This window comes from Triturus cristatus, chromosome 4_1, assembly GCF_964204655.1.
Source record: "Triturus cristatus chromosome 4_1, aTriCri1.1, whole genome shotgun sequence".
In the NCBI taxonomy this organism is placed as follows: Eukaryota; Metazoa; Chordata; class Amphibia; order Caudata; family Salamandridae; genus Triturus; species Triturus cristatus.
In genome coordinates this window covers 115,237,965-115,253,919 of record NC_140585.1, presented here as the reverse complement: position 1 = coordinate 115,253,919, position 15,955 = coordinate 115,237,965, and the positions used below count along the sequence as shown (strand labels likewise).

The window sequence follows — 15,955 nt, the reverse complement described above, 5'->3', positions numbered from 1 at the left end:
TTTAAAGACCTATTTCATCAAACCAATCAATCAATCAATCAATCAATCAATCAAAGCATTTATATAGCGCACTACTCACCCAGAGGGTCTCAAGGCGCTGGGGGAGGGGGGTCCGCTACTGCTCGAACAGCTAGGTCTTGAGTTGCTTCCTGAAGGCGAGGTGGTCCTGGGTCAGGCGGAGGTGGGTCGGGAGGGAGTTCCATATCTTGGCGGCGAGGTAGGAGAAGGACCGTCCCCCTCTGGTGGCTCTTCGGATGCGGGGGACGGCGGCGAGGGCGTGGCCGGTCGATCGAAGCTGGCGTTTGGGAGCGTAGAAGTTGAGGCGGCTGTTGAGGTATCCTGGGCCTTGGTTGTGTAGGGCTTTGTGTGCGTGGGTGAGGAGTCGGAAGATGATTCTCTTGTTGACCGGGAGCCAGTGCAGGTCTCTCAGGTGTCCGGAGATGTGGCTGCGACGGGCGATGTCCAGGATGAGTCGTGCTGAGGCGTTCTGGATCCGCTGGAGTCTCTTCTGGAGTTTGGCGGTGGTTACGGCGTAGAGGGAGTTGCCGTAGTCCAGACGGCTGGTGACGAGGGCCTGGGTGACCGTCTTCCTGGTCTCGGTGGGGATCCACCAGAAGATCTTTCGTAGCATGCGCAGGATGTTGAAGCACGACGAGGAGACGGCGTTGACTTGTCTGGTCATGGAGAGGGAGGAGTCCAGGATGAAGCCCAGGTTGCGTGCGTGGTCTGTTGGTTTGGGTGCGCTGCCTAGGGCGGGGGGCCACCAGGAGTCGTCCCAGGCGGAGGGTGAGGATCCCAGGATGAGGACTTCCGTCTTGTCCGAGTTCAGTTTCAGGCGGCTATGGAAATATGATAAAGTTGCTTCAAAATTCTAAAAGTGTATTTCATTAACATGCAGAACCGTTTCACCTTCATACATCAGATTACTTCAGTGCATAGAGAAGTTATTTTTTTAAGTGATATTTTTGTAACATCTTCCACCCACACTGACAACAATCGCAATAGTAAACTAAGTGGCAAGTCCTTTGTTATACGTGCTCTTTGGGGGGCCTAGGTTGCAATTAGGTAAGGACAGCATTATAGTTTATAAAATCATAGGCAGTAGTTGGTTTCGTACAGGGCACATCTTGAACTCATGTATTTCATGGTAATTGTATATGTGATCATGAAGAAAAAGGAGGGAAAGTGAAATAAAACAATTGCTGAGAATCACACAATTTGTCCAAGTGGGGAAGCCGGGATTGATCATGTTTTCTGGCATCATATTGGGCAATTGGGCAACTAGATGTACGTTTGACTTCCCCCTACGCCCACCTTAAAGTGGTAATGTTGAGAGTGAAGATTCTGACAAAACTGGATAAACAACAAAAACACATGTATCCACCCCAGATGGGACTCGAACCCACAATCCCTGGCTTAGGAGGCCAGTGCCTTATCCATTAGGCCACTGGGGCTTCTGTATATTGCACGAACCAATGCGCAACAATATCTTTCTCCATGAACGACATGTGACGACCCACTCCACACTCCTACTAAGGTATAAAACACGCATATACAATCTTTAAAAACACCCCTGCTCTGGTGCTCAACATTTTAAATGGCAGCGTTTACGTCAACCGGTTTCGCCATCACGTTTCAACCCTAATGTGCTTCAGAGTGAAGACCCCAGCAACATTGAATACACAACCGTAAAATAGCTATTTCTTTCACCCCCAGATGAGCCCCGAACCTTCAATGTCTGGTGTAGAGGAAGGACTCTATTCTCCATCGGCCACTGGTGCGATTGTAAAATGCGCGCAGTGTAGTAAGGATTTCTGCTTGGACGACTGAATAAATTATATCTGATCTTACATACATATTTTCACGCTCTTGTCTTTAATTGTTATTGAAGCCAAGCATCAGACTCACCCACTCCTGTGATGACTAAAGTTTGAGTCCGTGGAGTTTACTGGAATCGGTAACTCATCCATTCCGCTGCAGCGCGCGAGCCTGAAAACTGACACAATAAACAGAAGCCTTTGCAAAGCAACAGGACTCGCATGGACCTGAGTCTATTGCATTGCTAACGTTTTTTTTTTTTTTTAAAGCGCCTCATGCTTCTCTTTCAGGTTAATGGAGGCTGCCCCTTTTCTTTAGACCAGCCGAGTCTAAGGAAAGGGGCGGGGCGCCATTAAAGTGAAAGCACCCTATGGGTCGCTTTTACAAAAGTAAGCATTTGCTTTCCAAGACACTTGCTGATTATTTTCAACACTCAGCTAGTCAGCTAAAGTGCAACTTATTGATGAACAAATAAAAATCTTAGGTCCCACCGAGATTTGAACTCGGATCGCTGGATTCAGAGTCCAGAGTGCTAACCATTACACCATGGAACCAGCTGGAGGCTCCACCCCCGTGCACAGGTTTTCCTGCTGGGGGAGGGGGTGTTGGTAAGCGGTACTTTCTGGTTCTTATTTTCGTCACTTAAAACCCGCTCTCAAGGCTGCCAGTCACTGCCTGCTTCAAAATTAATATGGTAAGTTCAGGGTCGCGGCCCTTATCATTGGAAGAGAAATCATTTCCCGTCCAGCCAGCGGGAGGCAGCTCTCGCCAGCAGTCGGTTGTTATATCACTGATGCAAAAATGGCTTTAACAGTTCACAAACCAACTTGTTTTTTCAAATGTGGCTACAAAATTACCATCAACAAACTGATTTACAAGTTAAAGAAAACATGCTATCAGGGGGTAAAAAATAAAAAACAATTCGGAGCAATCTCCTGTGGAGAAAGGTGCAATGAGTGAGGAACCCAAGAAGCGCTATTTCTTTCAGTAAACATGTGTAAAGTAACATGTCTTCAGCACAGACCCGGACTGCGTAGCTCACAGAAACCGGCTTCAAGTCGGTGGCTTCTGTTTGTTCAGGAAATATACATTAACGAGAACGGCGTATGATTCCCGTGGCCAAACTAGTGAGGATCACCCCCCCCCCCCCTAACTTGAAGGTGCGACGACCCCTTCCCCCCTCTAAAACTAGAGAGGACGGGGCTCAGAGAGGCCCCCCTGTCTGTGAGTCTGGCCGCTCATGGTGTGCTTTCCTCGCGTTGCATCAGACTGCCCGCTGCTGTGTTTGCTGGACTCTCACCCTGTCCCTCTCTGAGTTTTCAGAAACCCAGAAGCAGGAAGAGAGCAGAGAATAACCCCGCCCCACCCCCTCTTCTGCAGGATTACCTGCGCGCCTCCAACTCTTTCACTCCTCGTCTCCAAAGTCTTCCTTTGTGGAAGCAGAAGAACGGTGGTCTCCCGACTCTGAGCCCCTGAGGGAGGTTTGTTTTAGCAGTTCTCACCAAGAAAACGTAGGCCCAATTGATGCATTTTACAGCCCCGTTTTTAATGGATATAGGATGACTCTCGCGACTCGTAATGAACTATTCCAATACTATTGTGGAGAGCCAGGTGAGCCCCACGTCCCCCCGGGGTACTGCAATCAGCCTCTCCAAGAGAACTTTAAAAACTATGCTGGCCTGGTAGCACTTTTTGGATCCCTCTCCTTAAGTCTCGCCAGACCAGCGCATGCGCTGGGTCAGGCGAGACCTAAACAGGGTCATTTCCCATACCGGTTGTATATTTTATAGGCAGTTAAGGAAATCTCTTTATGCAATGTCGCACGGGCTGTTTTTGTTTCAAAATGTGTACATCATTATTCTTCATTGAATTTTTCCATCCTGACTCTCCAGCGTATGTTTTTATATCTTATAATTGATTTTCTAATTGGAAAGGACAGAGTGGAAAATAAAATGTAATATAAAAACCCAGAATAAAAGGCCAAAGACATCACAGTAACATAAATCCCACAGGCTCGTACATCAGTGCTATTGCTCAACTACAAAGATCTTACAGGTCTACACAAGTGATGCCAAACCTATGCCCTCAGGCCTCCGAGAGCAGTGGTGAGAGTGCTTTAGGAAGCATTATCAATATAGATGATGACATTCCTACACACAAGTCATGAAATAACCAAAGCAGTAAGTGCCCTCTGGCTCCAAGCAACTAAACCAGAAGTAAGCTCGCTAACTCACCTTCAGGTCTCACTGAAACAACAACCTTACAGTGCACTTCACAAATTCAAACATTTTGCTAAATCAGCCGCTTGCCATTTTCTGACTATATTTATTTATTTATTTATATAAAGTTTTATATAGCGCGAACAAGATCCCAAGGGATATCAGAGCGCTTAACAATAACAATAACACTGGAAGGCAAATAAAGTGACAATCACAAATAAAATACACAAAAGGATCATAAAGTGCACGCAAAATAACATAGATGATATGATAAGCACAGTACAGTGTAACGCCAAGGAAGAAAGAATAATGTCAAAGGGCCCCGGGGTTAGCCCAATTACTGAAGGAGTTTATTCAACAGGAATCTTTTGACTTCCAGCTTGAACACCGTTGTTCTGGTGATTCTGCGTATTTCTGGAGGAAGAGAGTTCCATATCCTAGGAGCCGCGCCAGAGAAGGCTCTGTTAGAGGTTCTTTTTTTGTTAAGGATGGGTGGTTTCAAAAGTAAGGTAGTAGCGCTTCTAGAGTCTCTTACACCACAAGATAGTTCAAGTTTTTGCGCCAGATACCTGGGCGTCTTGAAGTGGATAGCTTTGTGTGTCATCATGGCAATTTTTAGCTGGATTCGTGATTTGTAGGGGAGCCAATTTAGAGATTTTAGGACTGGCGAGATGCGCTCATTGCATTTGGTGCCTGTAACCAATCTCGCAGCAGCATTCAGTGAGGCCCTTAGCGGGGCCAGGGTGTATTTGGGCAGGCCACAGAGGGTAGCACTGCCGTAATCTAGCCTCGGTAGGACAAGCGCTTGGACCACCTGTTTGAACTCTTTAAGTGGAAGGAAAGGTTTGATGTTTCTTAGTGTCCTTATCAAGTGGTTTGCTCCTTTACATGTGTTGCTGATATGATTTTTCATATTCAGGTTCTTGTCTAAGGTGACTCCTAGAGATTTGGCAGAATTTACGATAAGCGGAGTGCAGTTGAACGCAGTAAGGTGACTCATCCAGAGGTCAAGGTTGAGGGTGTAGTTCGGAAGGGAGACGAGCAAGAATTCCGTTTTTGAGGTGTTGAGCAGGAGATGGTTCTCGGTTAGCCAGATTTGAGTAAACGTTAGGATGGAGTTAAGTGATATTAGGTTTTCAGGGGATGAGATTTTCAAGTAGAGTTGTGTGTCATCGGCATACATGTGGAAATGAATATCCATGGAGTTCAGTGCGTTAGCTAATGGTTCCAAGAAAAGGTTGAAGAGGATAGGGGATAAAGCGGATCCTTGGGGGACCCCCATGAGAACAGGCGAGGGCTTGGAGAGAGAGTGATTTGCCTTGACTCTTTGCGATCTGTGATGGAGGAAGGACGAGAACCACTGTAACACCTGATTGCCAAAACCCATCCTGTTTTGCAGGATGGTTAAGAGGTTGTCATGGTTTACCGTGTCGAAGGCAGAGGAGAGGTCGAGGAGGATCAGGAGGCAGGATTCATTTTGATCGAGAATCTTTAGAATGTCATCAATCACAAGAATGAGTGCCGATTCAGTGCTATGCCCCTTCCGAAAGCCAGATTGATGTTGGTCCAAGAGCTGGTAGTTCTCAATGTGAGCACAGAGTTGGAATTGAACGCATTTTTCAAGGAGTTTCGCAAGTGTGGGTATGTTGGAGATAGGTCGGAAATTATTGAGGTCTGTCCTATCCGCATTAGGTTTTTTTAGTATGGGGGATACTTGGGCGGCTTTTAAGCACTCGGGGATTGTGCCTTGTGACAGAGACGCGTTTACAATCCTTGTCCAGGTGGGAATGAGTGCGTTCTTGATTTCCTTGAAAATGGATGGGGGTAACGGGTCACTGAAGTCATTGGAAGGGTTGATATTCAGGAGAATCTTTTTGATGTCTTGTTCACTGAGCGGGGTAAAGATGTCCCAGGCCGCGTTGTTCTTAGGGATCAGGGGGGTAGAGTTGAGCTTTTCAAAGAGGACAGGAGACGAGGCTGCCATGGAGGAAAGGAGACCAGTATTCTTAGCAGCGAGGTCGGATGATATGCGTTTAGATTTCTCAATGAAGAAAGAGGCGAGATCGTCGCATGAGGGTGGACTGCTTCCATGTTCCGATAGGTTAGGACCTGCAATTGATTGTTGTTTGATCAATTCGAAGAGTTTCTTAGGGCGGTTTGCAGCTTGGTCTAATTGGTGTCTGAAATAGTTAGACTTGGCGTTCCTAATTTGTTTATGGTAAACGGTCCTAGCATCTCTTAGGAGTTTAAGTTGGTGCGTGGAGGGATTCGATCTCCAGGCACGTTCAGATGCCCTAAGATTGCGACGTTCCGTGTTTAGGTTTTCATTAAACCAAGGTTTGGATATTTTGGAGGAGGCATTTTTGTGTTTGAGTGGAGCAATGTCGTTCATGATGTTGGAGATGGTCACATTATAGGAGTCAGTGAGTAATTGCACCTCCGTCAAGTCCGCATGAGCGTCAAGGGTCGATGTACAGAGGGCTGCTAGCTCAACAGGATTTACTCGTCTGAGGTCCCTTTTCCATATCTTTGATTTTGTTGGTTGGGCCCTCCACAACTGTACCTCCTTGTTAATAAAAAAAAGGATGTAGTGGTGGTCAGACCAGTCACATGGGGTAATGGAATCCAATGAGACGGTTTGCCCCTTCGAAATAATGAGGTCAATAATTTTCCCTTTATTATGGGTTGGTTGGTCACAGTGCTGGGTCAGATCCTGATCATTTAGAAAGGCTTTAAGGCTTGAAACTACAGGGTCTATGGAGTTTGCCCAGTGAAGATTAAAGTCACCGAGGAAGATTTGGGGCACGGCTGAGTCTACATTGCTAGAAATGATTTCAAATAATTCCTCAATGAAGGGGAGATTGTCTCCAGGGGGGTGGTAGAAGGTGTGGAGTTTGCAGACTGGTAGGTTCTTACTTGATACGTTGAGACAGAGATATTCACAGGAGGAGGGCGCAGAAGACTCAACGGGAGAGATCGAAAGTGAGTTTCTATGAATACAGGCTAAGCCCCCACCCAGTTTCCCAACTCTATCTAACCTAATAATCTCATGAGTGGGAGGTACTAGGATGTCGAGAATCGGAGTGGAAGCGGGGTTTAACCAGGTTTCAGTAAGGATGATAAGATCTAAGTCCAAGTGTTGTATGAGATCAAAGATGTCAGTGGCGTGTTTACTGGCTGATCTGCAATTTAGAAGTACACATTTAATTCGTAGTGGCTTTGTGGAAGGAGGAGTCTGGGTGATATTCACGTGAGTGAGGTTGATCTTATTACTGCCTCTGGGATTGACAGGCGGACCTCTATTTGGGTTAGAAAGAATGGACTGTTTTTGTCTCGGCGGGCTCCTGTTAGGGTTAGACCAGGTAGGGTAAGAGTTGAGCAGGTCTTGTAACTCAGCGGCCGCAAGGTAGGTATCATATCTTCTAGGGCGGGAGGAGTCATTAGGTAGGGGAATGGATCTCAAGATGGAGGAAGGTAATGGTTTGGCCAATGAGTGTCTATCGCCAGCTGGGGCATTGGACCGGTTGGCAACCGTGAGGAAAGATCTTAGCATGGGAAAAAGGTCATCTGAGAGGGCTTTCAAGTCATGTAGCTCAGACGTTAGCAGGTGTAACTGAAGATAAATCTCATCTAGGTGAACCGCCAACTCAGTGTGTTGAGCGAGACGAGGAGAGTGTGAAAGGGAGTCTATCAGTGGGGGGAGGTCTCTGTGACTATCGGCAAGGTCCGAGGTGGTGGGCAGGAGATCCTGTGGAGGACGATGGTCCACTGAGTCTGAGTGAGATCCAAGCGCTTTTAAAATAGAGGAAGGTGTCTTGGTGAGGGGGGAGTGATCATTAGTCTGAGGGTTAGGACAAGGACTCAAAAGATTGCTTGACGTTGACTGGTCATGTTCGGTGGAGGGCATTAGCTTGGATTTTAGCCTCTTAATGGACAACGAGGGGGGACTGGGGGAAGATGCCTCAATACTTGGTGGCCCGGCCAGATGCGTAACAAGGGTGCTCGTTAGTCCGGGAACCAATAGGCACGGACTGGCTGGATGTGCGTCGGGACTCGATAGTTGGGGTGCAGCCATCTGAGATGAGCTCTCAATGATTGGAGGCAAGGCAGGATGAATATCATGGGTACCCTCTGCTCTGGTGACCGCTAGGCTCGTCCTGGTTAGCTGAGCCTCTGGACTCAATAGTTGGGGTGCAGCAACCTGGGGAGCGCCCCCTCTGTGATGAACAGGTGGAGAGGCATGATTTAGAGGGAGGTGTGGAAAAAGACTTCCTAACGTATCAGGGCGTGGACTTGCCGGGACTTGAGAGATATTAGGGTGTGTCTGGGTGACATTGGGTTTCGAGGAAGCCGCGGTTTTGAGTAACGGGAAGATGTTGGTTATCTTAAATAGATTGACATTAGACGCTTGGATTAGGATGATACCATTGTGATAGAGGGTTATGGTGGAATTAGCGTTGAGAGAGGACGAAGGGGCTGTTGTGAGCTTGATACCATGCGGTGTTTTTCTGTCGCTGGTTATTCGGAGCAAAGAGTAGAAGACTTTTCGCCAGCAAGCTCTTTTCCTGGTGTAGAAAATAAGGTCATTGACTTTTGTGCCGCTGATAGTGGAGAAGTAGACATCAGATATTAGGGTTTCAGGCCAGGCCTTGAGAAGGTGATGCTTATATTTCTTGGCTGCATTTTTCGATAAGTTGGGTGGATAGTTGATGATAGAAGCGTTGGAACCAGATGGATCCGGAATCAGAACCATTGTGAGGTAAGTGATTATGGACCCAAGGATATGAGTTGATGGTAGGTTGGTGGAAACAGTGGTCCAAAGGTGTGGTCAGGGATAAGTTCTAATTTAAAAATTACTAATGGAAAAGTCGTTCCAAGATGGCTGCCTGTTTGGATCCGGTGTGAAGTCCTATCACTCTTTCTGTGTAATTTTCTCTCAAGGTGAAGTCCTCTGTTTCTTTCTATTGGCTGCAGTTGATAGTCCTCTCTCTCTCTCATTTAGTATTGGGTAGAGCGCGGTGGTCCTATGTCTATGTTCATGACTTGATTACGACATAAACTATATCTAGTAAATAAGCCTGCCATTTTGAGGGGAGGAATGCAGCTGTTTAAAGCTAGATCACCAAATGGTGGATTTGCTGAGTGAGATGGGAGGAAAAGGATTAACATATACCGCAAAATAGGGGAGGGCGCCCTAGTTAATCAATAAAACCAACAAAGTCCATATAGCCTGTATCTTGGAGTAGTAAGCAATTTAATCAGGTGAATGTTGCATCTTGCCCGTATTGCAAAAACGCTGCATGAATCGTATGTAGTATTAGCGGTGGTAATAATAGCTGTGTGTATCGTCATGTGAAAGGGGGTGCTGAAAGTACCTTCAAGTCGTTAATCCTGTCCCTGCTGCGATGAACGTCCGGGGTCAAAAATTGCTTCTAACCTCTCAGCCGATACGGTGGAGGAAGCGATCAGAGCCGCTGCAGGGAGAAAGACGTAGTGGGGGAGGAATCGGAGAGCCCAGTACAACACTGAAAGCGCGTTCCGAAGTGTGTGCCTTCTCCGGTACATCCGCTTTCCTCCGACGTTGTAGCCGCTCCTCCGTTCGTCTCCTCAGTCGCGCGGACCCGGCGACTCAGGCTCAATGCCCTCTGCCGATCTGGTACCAGCCTCGACGCCGTCTCGAGGCGGCCACACTCCGATCCCGATGTCCTGATGGTCAATCTGCAGGGCAGCATCCAGACACAGCGACATCCGATAGGCATTTCTTCATGAAATACAGTTTATTCATTCTGCTAAATACCTTCAATTTCTACAAAGAGAAAATAGTTATTTGTTGGTATTTTGTATCACATTACTATCGCCAATCGGTGGTGGCTTGAGGTTGTGGCTTAACCTTTTGTTATGGATGCACCAGCCACGTAATCGCCTTGCTCTGCCACGTTAGAGTCCGATGCCGTGGCTCTTAAAGTCATTTTAAGGAAGCAGAAGAGTGTGTTTGAACACTGGCGCCTGTGGAAGGAGAGGGATGCAGGAGTGGGGAATGGAAAGAAGCAGGCCCTTCCATGGACAGCTTGGCAGCCATGCTCGTAAAGAGACTGCAGAGATCCAGGGCAGCAGGAGCTCCGTCACAGAAAGGAATGCTGGCAACAAGCCAGCCGGCAGAATGAAATGAACGAGCAGGGTGGGGCACGGCATGAGAAGAAACAACAGGACTGTTTGGAGGGAAGGGGGGATCTACTTTTCACTGACAAAGCCCCTGCTAAGGTCCGTATTGCTATGATTACTTCCCGGTAATCCCCATTACTCTTAGTCCTACTCGTCCTCGACCCAGTCATGCTTCCCACCCACCCTCCTGTTCAGGCCTTTGTTGCTTGGTATGTCAGGAAGTGCTTTCTATTGGCTATCTACTTATAACCTCTGGCAGGAGGGTGGGTGGAGTCTAAAAGCGTTTCCTGTTTTGTTTCCTATCAGGTGGAATACCTCATTAGTAATGACTGGGTCGAGGACGAGGGACATAGAGGTAATGTTACGTCCAAAACCTGCTCACCATGGGTGTCCACTCCTTTTGATCCACGGCTGAGAATATCATTTGAGATCTTGCTACAAAAAAAATGTCAGGAGCTCATACCGTTTGAAGTCCCTCATTACCCTCCTCCGTGCTGGTATAAACAATAAACATTGCTAATGATAAAAAAAATCACTCGTTTTACTTTCCCTAGTGTAGAAAAGACTAGTTTGCCTCCTTTAAGAACCCGGAGTACCGACAACCACTGAGAACGCGCAGCGACACCCAAGGGAAGAAGAACATTCGACAGGATGAAACCAAATCGCGGGTGGAACTACAGGGTTTAGCGTTTCCGGGGAAAAATAAAGAGCACTTCTTCATGTTTGCAAACGTACTAGCGCTAAGGAACGATTTCTTTTTAACCCCTTCCCCGCTCATGACGGAACCACTCCGTCATGAGCCACAGTTGCGCTGTGCTCATGACGGAGTGGTTCCGTCATGCTGTGGCCATTGGCGGCTGCTCCGCCCACGCGGCGCTAATTCCCCGCCTGTGCGGGCGATTAGCGCAGTGGGCGGAGACGTGACGGAACCACTCCGTCATGAGCACAGCTCAACCGTGGCTCGTGACGGAGTGGTTCCGTCACGAGCACAGCGCCACCGCAACTGCCCCCAAACCCCCCCAGCGCCGCGGCGGAATTCCTGCCGCGGCGAAGGGGTTAAAGAGCTTTATAGCAATTCTAGTGTATTTTTGTTTTTTTAAATAGTATTTTTGTCCCGAGATGCCAGACTCTCATTTTTTAGTAAAAGCATGTTTTGCCCCAAACAGCATCTTGTCATTCTTGTAAACACTCACTGGACAGATACTGCCATTTATGCCAGTTTATCATCATCATCAAATACCAGTGCTGCCGCTGATATGGAATGGATTTTCATCAATATTGTGGAAGGAATAACCGAAATTATGGCAAAAATGGCCACAATAGGTGAAAGATGGGCACTGTTGCGTGATGTCACCACCATGAAACTGACAAACACAAGCATGTCCACAAGGACCACAATATGCAAAGAGGTGGCCAAAAAGTCACAGAAAATGTGACATCTTAAGCCAAGAGTGATTGCCATCAATGCCCACAGTGTGCCAGGAATGGGCCCTTGCCATGTTTTGGGACAGCAAAATACTGCCCCAAAAGGACTACAGCATGTCTTGTATTAGTACTATTCAAGGAATAACCTGATTGTCACTAAAAATGCCTTCAACATATCATGGAGTGGCCACTATTATGCACCCAAAATCCAGAATATGGACAAAAATGCTAACTCTGTGTAATGGAGTGGCATCTATCATGTCTATAAACACCATAATTTCACCATTATCATTCCAGAGACTGTCATACCGTCACCTAAAATATTCTACATGGCTCCAGAAGGGTCAGTGTTAGCCACAATATCACCAAAAAGTCTGCACTTTATTTTTGGAGAGGCTCCTTTTTTCCAGAGAAGCTACATTTAAATACAAAATGGGCAGAATATATGATGGAGTTGCCACTAATGTGCCAGGGAAATCTAGTTTGTTGACAAAAAATTTCCAAAGCATGTCATGGCGAGGCTCCCATTACTGGTAGGTGTAGTTAGAGCTTAACTAAAAATGCCCAATTTATGTCAAGAAAGGGACACTATGATTTTTCCTATACCACAATCCCCCCTAGGCAAAAACACACAAACATCCCCTGCCTTGTATACCATACCTCCACCCTCGCCCACTAGTCGTAGGATTTTGTTGAGAGCACATATCGCCTGGGGGACTCAAAGCGCTTGCCTAAACCCAGAAGAACATGAAGGGAAGGAGAGGATAAAGAGTGCCAGTAAAGGGAGAGAAAAAATAAGAACAGCCATGTTTTTAGAGCTTTGCGACATAGTCTGTGATTAGTTTCCATGCGTAACGGTAGTGGAAGTGAGTTCCACAGAAAGGGGGCAAGATATGAAAAAGATCTGCAGCCGGTCCTGGAGGTATGGATCTTACAAGGGTTGAGAAGATATGGCTGAGGACCTTAGGGTTTTGGCAGGTTGGTACCAGATGAGTTTTTTAGCAATGTAACATGGTCTGTTCCCATGGATTGTCTTGTGGATCATGCAAATTATCTTAAAATGGATGCGTATCCTGATGGGCAACAAATGGAGAGCTCTCAAACTTGGTGCCGATGGAGTCCATGAAGGTAGGTTTAGTACAAGCCTAGCGGCTGTATTTTGTAGCACATGGAGTTTGGTGAGCAGCTCTGCATTGATAGAGGCCATCAGGGTGTTTCCATAATCAAGCCGACTGATGAGGAGTCCCTGAACCAGCAGCATCCTGGATACAACTGGGATCCACTGGAAGATCTTGCAAAGACTACGCATCAGTCCATAGCAGACACCTGTCACATGATAAACATGGTCTGCCGGGGAGAAGTTGTTATCAATCAGCTCCTCTTGGTTACAGACTACTGATTTGGGAGATGGACAAGGGCCGGGATTGGGGGGCCATCAATCATTGGAGCACAGAGTTTGGGCTTTCCCAAAAAGGCCAATCTCCATTATATTGGCATTAAGTTGCATGTGATTATTTTGCATCCAGATGGTAATATCAGTCATGCAATTCGTAAAGCGGAGTTTGGTGTCCGTAAAATCATAGGTGCTAAGCCAATTCAAGGCCATGTACTTGACTACCATCCCCCACAGCTGATTCACAAGCGTTCCGTGGGAGATGGTGTCAAAGGCAGCCGATAGGTCGAGTAGGACCAGCATGGCTGACTGGAGAGCCTGATTTGATCTTAGCGAAGGCGGTACTTACATCCTCTTGTGTAAATTCAATGAATTTAGTTAAAAACATTGAAGAGGATGCATGATCAGATCTGTTTTCTCAGTTTGTGACTAGGGAGTGTTATCTGGCCAAAAGGGAACTAGAGATTCTTTTTTCCTTTAGCCGGTCTAGGATTCTATGTTAGCTAGGTTGGCAAGCTCAACAGCTAAGAGTATTCCGGTGAAGGGCCAGTTTGCAACACATTCTCATGCCTTTCTTCAGTCTGGTTGCAGATACCAATCAATCAAGGACTTTATTTCGATTTCCGCGGATCATAAAAGTACACCATTAAATAAGACAATTACAAACACACAATACAAATGAGACATTTCAATATAAATAAACAGTGTGCTACGTCATGAGAGTTACACCCTTAAAACTTTCAGAGGAATACTTGGTACGCCTGATCCATGCAGCCATTAAAAACTTTGCTATACAAAATACAATCATACGCATTGTGTTTGTCTTCATTGTTCTATATGCCTCCTTGTGTCTCCTTATTCCCAGATTTCTACAGAGGGGGGCAATCCATTTAAGTCGGGATCTGGAGTATAGGGGGCAGAAAAATAGAACATGTTCAGGTGACTCAGTGATCCCTTGACAACAGGGGCAACATTCTTCAAAACTCTCCCCTACTTTACTCCAATTTCTTGTGAAGTGATTAAGGGGTAGACAACCATACCTAAACTGTAGGTACAGTTGCCTCGCTAGAGGAGGTTCGATTTCATCCAGTGTGGGCTTAAATAGCACAGCCTGTTTAAAATTCATAAAATCAATCGAAAGTTATCCCTTGCAATTAATTATCAGGTCAGTTTCCATAAAACCCCTATGCACAGCTTTAAGACTAGATTTATTTGTCTGACTCAAGGTTTCTGGGTCACTCCAATGGGCAGCCAGTCCTAACTTACCCAACACATTCTTGACTGTGAGCATCCAGGGGATCCTGTCCACACAGGATACTGGTATTAGCTTCCGAAGCCCCACCCTATAAGGGCAAGAGCTTCAGTGGTCCACAACCGGTGCCAGAACATAAGTATCCGCAGACCAATTTTGTGTGACACCCTCTTCTGGCCAAGATCTAGATAGAGAGGACTCATCGGAGTAGACACTGGAAGGATCACTAAAGATCCAAAAAACCTATGTTCAGGGATTAGAAAGTTATTGCAGAGCTCTGCACCATATAGGGTCACGCCTAGGGCTTTAGCGTTGTAAATTTCTAATGCTGGAGCCAGCTTTCTAGATAGAGTTCTCTTTTGCGTTTTCAAAATGCTTGCCATTTGATATGTCTGGGTTAACTGTGCTTTAGCCAATTGTGGGGTCCAGCTCATATTCTGAGTGAGTTTGATACCCAGGTAGTCAAACTCTTTCATTAATTCGAGTGATTCACCCCCCACATACAATTGTTTCTTACATTTGGTCTTCAGTTGGATGAAAAGAGCATACATTTTGTTTTGGAGCTATTTAGCTCCAGCCCCCGTCCCGAACAGAATTCCTGGAAATCACCCAGCAGCTACTGGAGCCCCTGCGGTGTCTTGGATATGAGCATGGTATCCTCCGCGAATAGGAGAGCAGGTGCCCATTGCCCGCCTATTTTTGGAGCATCACAACCATCCCTGCTCAAACATCCAATGACATCGTTGATAAAGAGGATAAACAGGGTGGGTGCCAATACACATCCCTGCCTGACTCCCCTGTCAATGTGAATCACTTCTGTTAGGGCCCCATTTTCATCCCACCTTACTTGTGCCTGAGTGTTAGCATGAAGTCTTATAAGAATGTTAAGGAGAGGGGCTAGCACTCCCATATTTCCTAACACTTTCCACAGTTTTGCTCTTGGTACCGTATCAAAAGCGGCACGCAAATCCACAAATGCAACATATAGTTTGCCCTTGCAGATGGTGACTTCTCTCCAGAAAATGTACATAAAACGAGAAATTTGGTCCAGGCTGATTACATGTTCCCTAAAGACAGCCTGCCACTCTGAAATATTATTCCCCTCTCTAATCCACTCCTGAAGGCGGGCAAGGACCTGTTCACAGAAAGCTTTTTGTAATGAATTGATAAGGCTAATAGGCCTATAGTTCCCTGGTAGGGCACGATCCCCCTTCTTAAAAATAGTCACGATTTCTGCCAACTTCAACGAATGAGGTATATCCATGCCTGAGAGAATACTATTGGAGAGTAGGTTGATGTATGGTCCCCATACTTTAAGATCTTCTTTGTATAGGTCACTAGGTATCCTATCAGGTCCTGGGGCGCGGCCAGAAATACTGGAGCTAATTGCTGCTTCTGTCTCACTGAGTGTAAATTGAAGATCATTAGACTCAAATTGTTCCTCCCTCACAACTGCAGTGACCTATCATTAAGCATCCTGGAATTATCTGTGTATAGGTGGCTGAAGTGTGCAACCCTCTCCTCTGGCTGAATACAAAAGTCGAATACAGGTTTCTTGCCCCTTGACATAATTACTACACTTTTCCAAAAGTCCCTAATGTCCCTATTTACCAAAGTGTCATGCAAATCTGACCATAATGATTCTTCCCACTCCTTTTTTGCATTTTTGAGTACCGCCCTATGGCG

General features: G+C 46.3%; 2 non-coding genes across 2 annotated transcripts; both read right to left on the bottom strand.

Annotated features, from left to right (window-relative positions):
• Nucleotides 1-1,381: 1,381 nt before the first annotated feature.
• Nucleotides 1,382-1,454, bottom strand: TRNAR-CCU (transfer RNA arginine (anticodon CCU)). The gene has a single exon. It is a non-coding gene; the product is annotated as a tRNA-Arg (tRNA).
• Nucleotides 1,455-2,300: 846 nt separating this feature from the next.
• Nucleotides 2,301-2,372, bottom strand: TRNAQ-CUG (transfer RNA glutamine (anticodon CUG)). The gene has a single exon. It is a non-coding gene; the product is annotated as a tRNA-Gln (tRNA).
• Nucleotides 2,373-15,955: the final 13,583 nt, after the last annotated feature.